We start from the raw sequence: 13057 nt of genomic DNA on the forward strand, positions 1-13057 counted from the left end.
ACGACATCCTTCAGCAATGATCCATAAATAAGGGGAAACTTTTGATTATATCTGTGAGTCTTCTTGAGATTGGAGCAGAACGAGTGTTCAACCACAGCGGTCTTAGCCTATTCCATTCTTTGTTTCCTTCTTCATACTGCTACATTTGCCAAGGGAGGGCCAGCTATTCTCAGCACTGCAGTTGGCTGTAGAAGACCCAACTGGTTAGTTTGGGATATTTGTGTTTCAGAATGCCCAGGATGCTGTCCTGGGTGCTTTAGCTGAGATTCCTGCATTGCAGGGGGTTGGACTTGATGGCCCATGGGGTCCCTTCCAACTCCATGATTATATGAGGAACATAAGAGGAGTTAATGGCCCATCAAGTCCAGCATCCTGTTCTCGCTTTGGCCAATCAGATGAGGAGCACAAGAGCAGTCAGCCCTTCAGCAACTGCCATTCACAAGCATCACTGCCTCCAGATGTGGAAGCAGAGCATAGTCACCCAAGCTAGTCTTCTCTTCCATGAATTTGTCAATTCCTCTTGAAGCCATCTATTTTAGCAAGAATTAATTATCCAAAACAGAAAGGGAGAATGGTAGCTATGAATATCATTAGCATAATGTTTGGAACACACATTCCTTTCCTCCCCCCCGAAAGCTTCCTCTCACCATTCCCTTAGGAAGTACAAATAGAGGAACCTTTCTCTCTCTGCGAAATCTTTGAGCTAGAAGGCAACTCTGGTGGCTCCAGCATTCAGCCATGAAGACCTCTGCCTCTCTACTTCTCCTTTTGGTGCTGCTGTCGGTCCCAGGTAAAATCTAAAGGGCTGTCCATCCACAGAACTCCAAGAAGACCTTCCTAACTAGCCCATTGGCTGATTTGCACTGCTTGAAATATTAGCCCAGTTGATACTATGTTGTCTACGTAAGATTTAAGTTCTATTTCCCGATTAAGTGGGAAATGGAATGGGCTGCTTTTGCTGAATAGAACTGTAGCATTGTAGAGTTGGAAGGGCAGTATCTAGCTCAACCACCTGCAATGTATATACTTCTATTGATGCAGCCTACAATAGCATAAGCTTTTCATTTTGCTGCTGCATCACACTGTTAACTCATGTTAAGCTCATACAACCCTTGGGACCCTAGCTCCATTCACATATACAATAGGGAATGCATAGAGATTTTGGTAATCTCTTTTCACCTGAGGGATTGATTTCTATCTTCATAATATTTCGCCAGGACCAACTACCACCAAAAAAAGCCTTTGTAATGGTGTCTGCAAGCGACGCTGTTCAGCTGGAGAATATGAGTCTCCATTGGACCCCTGCCCGGACTCTGGTCACGTCTTCTGCTGCAAAGAGTTCGGTAAGGTGCTAAAGTGTTATTATGAGTTGCAATAATTATGATTCGGATAAGTGGTGAAAAGATAAGAAGCAGGGTTTTGTGTGGCTCTGTTCAAAGCAAGTGGAAGAGCAAAGAAGGATCAGGGGCTCTGTGTGGAGAAGGCAGAGAGGTGCTATTGTGTGACGGAGGGAAGGTGCAACTGCTCAACGCCCATTAAAAAAGATAATAAAACAGTGGATCTGTGAGCATATTGAAAAGGATGCCATCGTTACTGAAAACTGGCAGGAGTTTCTCAAAAGAAACAAGTCATGGCAGATGAATCTTATTTCTTTTTTGGCAATAATTTTTATTAAGTTTTCCCATTTCTATGTTCATTGTATTTTCCATTTCTATATTCATTCCTTATTCCTTTAACATTTATCATGGCTTTACATATACTTAAAATTCCAATTGAATAAAAAAGAAAAAAGAAAAAATCCATAAAGAGGAAGGTAAGGTGCTAAAGTGTTATTATGAGTTGCAATAATTATGATTTGGATAAGTGGTGAAAAGATAAGAAGCAGGGTTTTGTGCGGCTCTGTTCAAAGCAGGTGGAAGAGCAAATAAGGATCAGGGGTGTAAGGGGAAGGGCTTATAGAGAACAGCCCCCCCCCCTCATCAGAAGCAGCCCATCTCCAAGCAGTCAGGAAAGCGAAGGAGTGGATGAGGAAAGTCAGGAGACGGAAAGGGAGTGCCCAGGCTCTGGCAACATCCAAGAGCCCCTGCTCCACAGGCAGGAAGAGAGGGAGAGGGAGAGAGAGGAGAGGAATAAGGCAGACCACAGACCCTTCCCCCCCGACATTGGAATTGAGGAGAAGAGGGAGGAGGCCCAAGGGTCATCTAGTCCAACCTGCTGCAATATGACCTTTCCGTAATCTTGCATGATTTCCAATACCTTATTCAAACTTTCTTCAGGCTGTTCTGTAGTGATTATGAGATCGTCTGTGTGAGGGACAGGGGATATCGGGAGGTCCCTCCCATCTTGAGATCCAGCCCATCTCCAAGCGCTGGGGAAAGCAGGGAGAGTTCCGACTCAAGTGGAGAAACAGGCTGGAGAATGCTTAAGAAGCTCCCGAACGATCACCCAGGAGGCGGAGCCTAGAGACGGCCATGAGTCTAGCTATACTTTTGACAAAGGTTTGATTCCATTATGGCAGGGGGGGAGTGAAAATCAGCCCTGTAGAACAAACAAGTCCTTCCAGATTTCCCCATTAAAAAGCCCCACAGTCTCATGCTGTCATACATGATAACATGTGGCTCAGGATGGAACTTCAAAGAAGAACTGGGAGCTTTAAGCTTTACTTTGATTGAGAAACAAAATACAAAAAAAAATCCTTCCAGCAGCATCTTAGAGACCAACTAAGTTTGTCATTGGTATCAGCTTTCGTGTGCATTCGTGTTTCAACTACGTCAGGCCAACACGGCTACCTACCTGCAATTTGATTGAGAAAGACATGCTCCCAACCACTCACCAGATGGCTGGTATTTTGCCAAATGCAAGAGTCATTGGGGAGTCAGGGGAACCACAGCACAATTCTACATTGGCGGAGGAAGGGGATGCGGGGCTTGTGGGCCTCCCTGGGTGCTATCCCTCAGGGGATCACCCCATCCCTGGGTGCACAGCATGCATGTGGAGGAAAGCATGAAATAGCATGCTTAAATTGGGCACAAAAAACAGTGACAGTCCTTAAACAAAATAACAAACCATGCAAATGATACAATACTTCCCTTTTCAGGATCTTGGGTGATCAATAAAGGAGAGACTCCAGCTGGCCATCTCGGTCAGTCTTTCATCCAAAGAGGACACAGATATTGATTTTTTTTTATGGCTGCTTTTCAGGGAAAGAGCAAGCCACCAGAAAGGTACATATTGTCTAGCCATTGAGATGGGCTGTTGAGAACAAGTAGCCTGTTTGTTCCTTTCCTTGTGGGTGCCACGACATCCTTCAGCAATGATCCATAAATAAGGGGAAACTTTTGATTATATCTGTGAGTCTTCTTGAGATTGGAGCAGAACGAGTGTTCAACCACAGCGGTCTTAGCCTATTCCATTCTTTGTTTCCTTCTTCATACTGCTACATTTGCCAAGGGAGGGCCAGCTATTCTCAGCACTGCAGTTGGCTGTAGAAGACCCAACTGGTCAGTTTTGGATACAGTGGTGCCTCACTTAACGAATGCTCTGTAAGAGGAATTTTTTGCTAGACGAATGGATTTTGCGATCGGAGGTTGCCTCGCAAGACGATGAGTTTTTCTATGGCCCCTGCTTCGCCTTGCGAAGCGTGGCTGTCGCGGTCACTCTGATCTGCACATCACCCCCGGACGTTTGACGGTCTATTGGTGATGTGCCAACGACAAACAAATGCTTTCAATCACTCACACACCTCAGACCAGGATATCGTAAAATAAAACAAGATGGTTTATTGAATGTTCTTATGCGTATTGGTTACTGTACAAAGCTTAAACGGTTTCAAATCACAGATGGTTCCTATACCGGCCTATTACCTCTAAATATGAATTACTGGCCTATTACCTCTAAATATAACTAATAATAATCATCACTAAACTCATAACACTGTATCCTGTCTATCTCACTATTTAACAGCCACCACAATAATAACCAGCTCTTATCTTCACACCAACTCCTCTCATCTAACTCACTCCCCTCTCCTGCCTGCCTGCTTCTCCCTATATACACCCTGCTTCTGGCTGGAGAGCTCCCATTGGCCATCTCCCTCCCTGGTAACTTAACCCCTTCTAGGCCCTCTAGAGGTGAAACGCCACATACCTCCCCCCTTAATAAGTTTGAAACAGGAGTGTTAACTTCTCACAGTTACTCTCCTGTTCAAACAACAATAGTTCAAAATACAACATTTATACTTTTACCTTTTCCTCCTCCCATTCCAAATATACACATATACATACCACTTCTAAATGCATAAAACAAACTTTTTTAAAAAAATGTCCACTTGGTCTTCTTCCTCCGGTGTCCTGGGTAGATTGTCAGTCCAAATTTCGGATATCAGAGGTACCGCTGTCACTCTTGTCGGATCCAGACGTTGATGACGCTCTTGATCTATGAGATGACTTTCTGTGGGTGTCAACTGGGATCTCTTCTCTGACTTAAGCTCGTGGATGCTCACAACCGACGTCTCTTTCATGCTTGTCTCCCTCGCGAATAGCATTCCTCTCAGGTGGGCATACTTTTAGTCTGCCTCTGGGTCTTGGCATCTTTGCTGCAGACGCAACTGGCATTCCTCGGTTAGGACTTGTCTTTGGATTGACAGGCACTGCCATGGTGGTTGTCTCTGCTATTTCTTTAACTATGGCTTGTTTTCCAGCCTTTCGCTTCCTCCCTCTTCTAAACATCTTAGGGATAGCTGCATCATCTGATTTCTCAATATCTTCCCTAAGTTGTTCTGACAAATTCTCACTTTTCGAGATTTCTAATTCTGTTACTTTTACTTCATCTGCAACAGATATTCTATTTCGCTTAACTGACCCACAATGCACAGTCAGCTTTCTCTTTTTGGCACCAATTTGGTCATTTCCTTCTGTATTACTTAAGTTAAGTTCTTCAGTAGTTTCCTTAAAAACTATAGGTTTGGTCTCTTTGGTTTCTTTGGAACTAATAGACTTCCTGATCACATACTCTGCTTTCTCAGCTGGCACTTGAGTAATATTGCAGCTATTTTGGACTTTGCTTACATGCCACAGGTCCTTCTGCCACTGAGTATCAGTATCATTCAGACTTGTTTTTGAAAGAGTAATCGTGTCAGTTACTGAAGTGAAACAATCTCTAGGCATGGATCTTGACCTATTGAGTTTTCCTGGAGCACGGTTAAACTGTACCCGTCTGGGTTTGTCAGAAGTGTTCGAACTGCTCTCATTCATATGTAATATTTTCGCTGAACCAGGAACATGGTATGATAAGTTTTTCCTATCCATACAACTCTTGTGAGATTGTGCGGCATTAGGAAGCTCTTGTGTGGGTCCTGAGAGACAAGGATCACTCTCTAACTTGGAATCTTTTTCTCCCCCCACTTTAACTTCTTCATGCCCTTTTACTGCAACTTGACTCAGACTAGTTTTATCTACTTTCCCCCAGCCTTGATAAAGCAAATTGTTTTCCTTTGCATCACTGGTGTTAGTAAAGGTATTCCCTAAAGAACTTGGCGGGCTAATTATTACTTCTGGGTTCTGAGTAATTTGCATTAACAATAAATCATGTGGCAGCCTCTCAGTGTCTTCGTTTTGCTTTTTAGCCAAACTAAGGGTTTGGTTCGCCATCACAGGTTCTATAAACATTTCTTTTCCTTCCCTGGCTTGTGTAGCTTGGACTTCCTTTTCTAAAAGTCTCTTGCTCAAGCAAAACTTTTCAGGGCTTCCAGGTGTTAAAGGATTGGCTGCCTCAAAACAATTTAACAACTCAGAATCTTCTTGTTGTTTCTGAGCAAAGCTAGGTTTTTGTTTTCTTATAATAGGAACCAACAGGGCTTCATTTTCCCCCTCACAGTTTAGTTCCTCAGCTCTAGCTTCATGGGCAACAGTAGCAATCTCCTCAGCATGAGGTGAGCGCTGACTCACTTTAGTACGTGTTAATACAAAAGAACTCTGTACGTGCTCTATGAGATCCCATCCTATTAACACAGCAGAGGGAATCTCTTCAGATATTGCCACTTCCCATTCTCCTGACCAATTCTGGTACTGAATTTGAAGCCGTGCGACCTTCAGCACCTCTGGCTGTTTAGAAATTCCTTTTACTCTCCTCACTTTTCCAGGGATTATTTTAGAGGGACTAACAAAATTTGTGTGCACCAGAGTCACCTGGGATCCTGTATCACGAATCGCAAGAAATTGCCTCCCCTCAATCCCAATAAATTCCCCAGCTTTCTTCAACAACTGATTTTCATATTTAATGGTATAGCAATGAGCTACTGTGTCTTCAACTGCCACAGCATGAGGCCTGAGTGGAGCTGCTGTCGTCGTGGTGATTGGGCTAGCTTGACTTGCCTCAGCTGACTGGATACAATAAGCTTGCTTCTGAGGGCTAACACTTGGAGCTTTATCTTGCTTATTTTTACAGTGAAAACTTTTATGGCAGAATTGATTGCACACCCAACATTTGATTTCTTTAGGATTGTTGTTGTTGTTTAGTCGTTTAGTCGTGTCCGACTCTTCGTGACCCCATGGACCATAGCACGCCAGGCACTCCTGTCTTCCACTGCCTCCCGCAGTTTGGTCAAACTCATGTTGGTAGCTTCGAGAACACTGTCCAACCATCTCGTCCTCTGACGTCCCCTTCTCCTAGTGCCCTCAATCTTTCCCAACATCAGGGTCTTTTCCAAGGATTCTTCTCTTCTCATGAGGTGGCCAAAGTATTGGAGCCTCAGCTTCACGATCTGTCCTTCCAGGGAGCACTCAGGGCTGATTTCCTTAAGAATGGATAGGTTTGATCTTCTTGCAGTCCATGGGACTCTCAAGAGTCTCCTCCAGCACCATAATTCAAAAGCATCAATTCTTCGGCGATCAGCCTTCTTTATGGTCCAACTCTCACTTCCATACATCACTACTGGGAAAACCATAGCTTTAACTATACGGACCTTTGTCGGCAAGGTGATGTCTCTGCTTTTTAAGATGCTGTCTAGGTTTGTCATTGCTTTTCTCCCAAGAAGCAGGCGTCTTTTAATTTCGTGACTGCTGTCACCATCTGCAGTGATCAAGGAGCCCAAGAAGGTAAAATCTCTCACTGCCTCCATTTCTTCCCCTTCTATTTGCCAGGAGGTGATGGGACCAGTGGCCATGATCTTGGTTTTTTTGATGTTGAGCTTCAGACCATATTTTGCGCTCTCCTCTTTCACCCTCATTAAAAGGTTCTTTAATTCCTCCTCGCTTTCTGCCATCAAGGTTGTGTCATCTGCATATCTGAGGTTGTTGATATTTCTTCCGGCAATCTTAATTCCGGCTTGGGATTCATCTAGTCCAGCCTTTCGCATGATGAATTCTGCATATAAGTTAAATAAGCAGGGAGACAATATACAACCTTGTCGTACTCCTTTCCCAATTTTGAACCACTCAGTTGTTCCATATCCAGTTCTAACTGTAGCTTCTTGTCCCACATAGAGATTTCTCAGGAGACAGATGAGGTGATCAGGCACTCCCATTTCTTTAAGAACTTGCCATAGTTTGCTGTGGTCGACACAGTCAAAGGCTTTTGCATAGTCAATGAAGCAGAAGTAGACGTTTTTCTGGAACTCTCTAGCTTTCTCCATAATCCAGCGCATGTTTGCTATTTGGTCTCTGGTTCCTCTGCCCTTTCGAAATCCAGCTTGCACTTCTGGGAGTTCTCGGTCCACATACTGCCTAAGCCTGCCTTGTAGAATTTTAAGCATAACCTTGCTAGCGTGTGAAATGAGCGCAATTCTGCGGTAGTTGGAGCATTCTTTGGCACTGCCCTTCTTTGGAATTGGGATGTAGACTGATCTTCTCCAATCCTCTGGCCATTGCTGAGTTTTCCAAACTTGTTGGCATATTGGGTGTAGCACCTTAACGGCATCATCTTTTAAAATTTTAAATAGTTCAGCTGGAATATCATCACTTCCACTGGCCTTGTTATTAGCAGTGCTTTCTAAGGCCCATTTGACTTCACTCTCCAAGATGTCTGGCTCAAGGTCAGCAACCACACTACCTGGGGTGTACGAAACCTCCATGTCTTTCTGGTATAATTCCTCTGTGTATTCTTGCCACCTCTTCTTGATGTCTTCTGCTTCTGTTAGGTCCTTACCACTTTTGTCCTTGATTATGGTAATCTTTGTACGAAATGTTCCTTTCATATCTCCAATTTTCTTGAACAGATCTCTGGTTTTCCCCATTCTATTGTTTTCCTCTATTTCTTTGCATTGCTCATTTAAGAAGACCCTCTTGTCTCTCCTTGCTGTTTTTTGGAAATCTGCATTCAGTTTCCTGTATCTTTCCCTATCTCCCTTGCATTTTGCTTGCCTCCTCTCCTCCGCTATTTGTAAGGCCTCGTTGGACAGCCATTTTGCTTTCTTGCATTTCCTTTTCCTTGGGATGGTTTTCGTTGCTGCTTCCTGTATAATGTTACGAGCCTCCATCCATAGTTCTTCAGGCACTCTGTCCACCAAATCTAAATCCTTAAACCTGTTCCTCACTTCCACTGTGTATTCATAAGGGATTTGATTCAGATTGTATCTTACTGGCCCAGTGGTTTTTCCTACTTTCTTCAGTTTAAGCTGGAATTTTGCTATAAGAAGCTGATGATCTGAGTTACAGTCAGCTCCAGGTCTTGTTTTTGCTGATTGTATAGAGCTTCTCCATCTTTGGCTGCAGAGAATATAATCAATCTGATTTCGATGCTGCCCATTTGGTGATATCCATGTGTAGAGTCGTCTCTTGTGTTGTTGGAAGAGAGTGTTTGTGATGACCAGCTTGTTCTCTTGACAGAACTCTATTAGCCTTTGCCCTGCTTCATTTTGAACTCCAAGGCCAAACTTGCCAGTTGTTCCTTTTATCTCTTGATTCCCTACTTTAGCATTCCAATCCCCTGTAATGAGAAGAACATCCTTCTTTGGTGTCATTTCTAGAAGGTGTTGTAGGTCTTCATAGGTCTTCATAGAATTGGTCAATTTCACTTTCTTCAGCTCCGGTAGTTGGTGCATAAACTTGGATTACTGTGATGTTAAAAGGTCTGCCTTGGATTCGTATCGAGATCATTCTGTCATTTTTGAGATTGCATCCCATTACAGCTTTTGCCACTCTTTTGTTGACTATGAGGGCCACTCCATTTCTACTACAGGATTCTTGCCCACAGTAGTAGATACGATAGTCACCCGAACTGAATTCGCCCATTTCCTTCCATTTTAGTTCACTGATGCCCAGGATGTCTATATTTATGTCTATATTTATGTCTATATTTATGCTTTTGTTATGAGCCTCAATTATTATTATTATTGTTATGGCCTCAATTATTTTGTTATGAGCCTCAATTATTATGATTTGGAAAAGAGGTTAAAGATAATAAACAGTAGTATTCAAAGCAACAAGAAAAACAAACAAGGAGCAGGTGCTGTGTGTGAGAGAAGACAAAGAGATGCTATTGGGGGACAGAGAAAAAGTGCTGCTGCTCAGCACATATACATTTAAGGCATTGCGGTAATCTAACCTTGAAGTGGTCAGAGCATAGGCAACAGAGGTTAGTCTATCTGTACAGAGATGGGTTGCAGCTGGGCCACCTACTGAAGATGATGGGAGGCCATCTCCACCACTGAGGCCACCTGAGCCTCAAATGACAGTAAAGGACCCAGAAATACCCCCTGAGCTGCGTATTAACTCCTTCAGAGGGAGTGTGACCCCATCAAGAGCAGGCAACCTCCCACCCACTAAGTGCACTAAGTGTTATCTGCATTGAGCTTTTGTTTTGTTTGTTGCCTCTCATCCAGTCCATTACAGAGGCAAGACTTCCAGTTCCACACTTGCAGATATAAAGGAGAGGTAGAGCTATCTGTCACCAGCATATTGATGACACCAGCATATTGATGACAATCTACTCCAGAACTCTGAATAACCCCACTCAATGCTTTCATGTAGATGCTTAACCCCCCCCCCAAAAAAAAACATTTATTCAAAAAATACAATAAATTATTGTCCACTGGCATAATACCACAGAATGATCAATGCAATCCTCCATCCCACAACATTGTCATGTTGGCTTTCTAAATATCCTGAATAGGAACCCAACTACTGATCTGGTTGTGTAGATATTTTTAATCAATATAGCCCCTCAACAGACACCTCTGTGATTGTGATGGCATTAAAACATCCTGCTCTTCAATGAAAGAGAAAAAGAGAGGCCAGATTTCATGCAGATGTTAAACAGCATGGGGATAACACTGAACGCTAAAGAACCCCACATTGAAGGTTCAATGGGGCTGCAAGCATCACCCTTGGGAAACAACCCTAGAAGTATGATGTCAGTCACCACAAAGCAGTACCACCAACCCCTAACTTGGACTGCTGCTCCAGAAAAAAATGGGCTGGTGGCTTTGACAACTTTAAAGTTTTGGGAAGGAATATCTATGTAAATTATATAAAAATTTATTTTAATTAATATGCAAAATGATGATGCAACTTTAAGAAAAGGACAACTAAGTTGTATTTGGAGTGGAGCATTAAAATTCATGGGCTTCAGTTAGTCAAGCCAATTTTTAACCAGACTTGGACTAACTTTGGGTACTAACCCTAGAGAATGAATGCATAGATCGAATGGCAAGAAGGGAAGCTAACCATTCTTCTTTATCTTTCAAGATATTTGCTTTACAAAGCATTCCAGTTAGAAATATATGCTCAAGAATTCTGGCTTTTCTAATTTTCTCATTTAATATGCCCCCCTCCCCCAAGTGTGGAATATTGCATGAGATTTAACATCACTTGTTCTCTTCTCTTTGACAGGGGGAATATCCCAATGATACCTTTGTAAGAGTGTGACAGGAAATTCCTAAGTTGCACCTGTGTCTTCGTAAAGAATGGAGCCCTATTTCTATTGCTATTCTGAAGCATTTGATAGATGAACCATCTTTCAGGTGTTACTTTTGGTTACTGAGAGGCTTTCCAGGAATTAACTATCTCATTCCTTTGTGCTCCTAATAAAACCATACCTGATCTGCAGACCAAGTCCTTTGTCATCTTTTTCTATGCAAACTGGGAGGCAAAGTTACCTTGTTTATTTCATTGCTATATGGTAGAATTAAAAATCTCCCTGGTTTTCTTTGGCTTCAAAGGAAAGGATCTCAGCTTGAAAGGAACTTGGACAAGGCCTGGTGTGTGTTTGTGTTTAATAGTCTCCTGTGGCTCTCCTGCTTCCTCCTTCACTTCAAACTGAGCTGGCACACAATCCCAGGTGCAAAACACTCCTTCTTCCCCAGTTCCCAGACACAAACGCAGGTTTCTCCCTCCCCTGTCACCAGAGGGATAATATGATGAGCAGCTGGAGAAGCTCAAAATTGTCCCAAGCAGGCAGAACAGTCACAATAAAAATGTTAGTATGTATAATAATATGCTATTTAGATTTCAGGTGTTGCCAATTTTATTTGCAGCAAAGGTTCTTGGAAAGCCCCCAGATTCCACAATTTGGAAATATAATGAATGGTTCAAGTGTCCAGGGAATTCTCACAAGTTGCTGTTGTTTATGGTCCTGTCTGCTGAACAGGATAACAGCAATGTTCTTTTTCTACATTATACAGTACTTGAAACAGGAAGTTTTAATGAATGTTTGTAACCGCGTTCTAGAAAGGCAAAAAGAGCTTGATGGAATGGGCTGCCCTCAATGAATAAGCAGTTTCCTCCCCCCCCTTTTAAAAAAATATTTATTAAGTTTTCCAATTTGACAATCCAATAAAAACCACATTAAATACATTCCGAATTATGATACAATAAAAAAGACCAAATTTTATGCCAAATTATATATCTTTGCTGACTTCCCATGCTCTGAAGTTTGAGGAGTGATGATCTCACATTGTACTGCATTCCTTGAATAATTCAAAAAATCCCAATAAAACATTTCTGATGTTAATCCTTCATTTATTTTTAACAGGCTCAGAATTCATTGAGCAAGTGGCTTAATCCTTTATAATTCTGTGTGAAATAAGTTTCTTCTTCTTTATTTTCCCTTTGTGATTCTAATTTCATCGACTGCTTTCTTTTTCACTTTCTACACACTGTAGCCTTATTAGCTACCAAGGGTCCTTTAAGTTGCGCCCAGGCAGGGACAGAGACAGCCAATAATGGCACCGAGGGTGGAATTCAGAGAAAGAATTTAATTTCTTAAATTTAAGAGACTCTTGGTGAACAAGCTTCATGACAAGAGTAAAGAAACACAAATTTTCAAAGCTTCTTATACACTTCTTGGGCTCCTTTCCCCCTCCTCTGTAAATGTGCGCACGCAAGGGGGTCACAGGTTACAAATCCATATTAGGAAAATCCGTATCCTGTCCTTCTCATAAACACAAAGGGGGTCACAAGTACATATAAGGAAGATCCATGTCCGGTCCTGTGCATAAACACATGCTGACTCATGCTACCCCGGTAGCATCCTCACTCAGCCTTGAGTGGGGGCTTGAATTTCTATCTATCTTGCCTGCTCTTTGCCTGCTCTTCGCGTCAGACTGCTAGCATCACATAAGACAGTCATCCAGCCTTGATAGCTTAGCAGGGCATTCTGTCTTGTTATCAAATGTTTTTATTACACTTTGGCCCACTTTGGTGCACAGACGCAGAGGCAAAGAGGAAAGCATTTTAAGAAGCATTTTAGGGATATGGGGGGCTAAGCCATACAATCAGAATTATACAATGCAAACTATATGATCAGATTTAGCTGAATAACACAATTGACAAATCTCTCCCTTCAACACAAAGTCAATTCTCAATGTGTCACAATTAAGACAAAGGGGAGACCTGGCCCCCTGTCATTTCTGGTCTCATTCCAACTGCTAATAAACCGATGTTTCAGCAAGAACACCATTACTCCTCTGGTAAATTCTTTTTATCTTTCCATTGAAAGTGATTGCGAAAATCGTAGTCCAATTTCACACCACCAGCTATAGTTAAACCATAATCATAATGATAGTTAAATATTCTTTCAATCCCGCTTGTGTATTTTGACACCCAGTGGCTGAATCAGTTAG

The 13057-nt window shown here is 42.4% G+C and overlaps 1 long non-coding RNA gene across 1 annotated transcript; it reads left to right on the forward strand.

The window, feature by feature from the left end:
- Positions 1-1215: 1215 nt before the first annotated feature.
- Positions 1216-11042, forward strand: LOC148686411 (uncharacterized). The gene is made up of 2 exons (XR_015949202.1): positions 1216-1343; positions 10827-11042. It is a non-coding gene; the product is annotated as an uncharacterized LOC148686411 (long non-coding RNA).
- The last annotated feature ends 2015 nt before the right edge of the window (positions 11043-13057 follow it).

The sequence above is a fragment of the Zootoca vivipara genome, chromosome 3 (genome assembly GCF_965207765.1).
Source record: "Zootoca vivipara chromosome 3, rZooViv2.hap1.1, whole genome shotgun sequence".
Taxonomy (NCBI): domain Eukaryota; kingdom Metazoa; phylum Chordata; class Lepidosauria; order Squamata; family Lacertidae; genus Zootoca; species Zootoca vivipara.